The sequence below is a fragment of the Vigna radiata genome, chromosome 8 (assembly GCF_000741045.1).
Source record: "Vigna radiata var. radiata cultivar VC1973A chromosome 8, Vradiata_ver6, whole genome shotgun sequence".
Taxonomy (NCBI): domain Eukaryota; kingdom Viridiplantae; phylum Streptophyta; class Magnoliopsida; order Fabales; family Fabaceae; genus Vigna; species Vigna radiata.
The window spans coordinates 3,344,012-3,344,794 of NC_028358.1; positions in this window are offsets into that span (position 1 = coordinate 3,344,012).

Here is a 783-nt window from a genome sequence, read left to right on the forward strand (position 1 = left end):
CGAGACCTCACGATCACGCACAATCCACATTTCCCCATCATCACACCCGTAACGATCCCAACAAACATCCCTAATCCTACACCTCACGGCAACACATACATTGATTCTAGCCTTGCTCAATCTGATCACTCATCAAAACACACGACNCNTTTGGCTCACCACTACCTCATGCCTAACCCGTAACCACCATTCCTCCAGTAGGTACAAGAATCCATCATCAACCTCTCACACTACCCCCAATTCCAATATTCACTCGCATATTACTTTCTATCAACTCAGCAGTATCACCCCTGTTGGAATCAATTTCCTCCATCACCTCCAACTCTTGCGCCACTCACCATCACACCCAACCACCATAACAGAAACCCAATCCCCTTCATACATGATAGCTTGTAAATCATACCCAATCGGCATTGCAAAGAACAAAAAAAAACCACCAACAACAAAAGCCAATTTCCAGCAAACCATAAGCTAAGTTCTCACCGTCATCAACCAAAACCAAATTCAAATCCAATAAGGGACANCCAATCAGAAACCCAGAGTCGAAAGAGCAAACTGTAAATTTCCCTTTAATCCCATTTCCCTNCATTCAAACCACAACAGAGAGATCCAAATCAGCTTCCTAGCCTCCCTCACGCTTTCCATCTTCACTGCCAATATCCAACCGAAGCAAACGCCCACACCTGCTCCATTCCCATGGTGGCCGTGGACGGCGACTAAGGACTCTCATGGTAGCGGCGCCGCAAANAGAGAAACTCCGATCGNAGCTTGGCCTTGCATTCA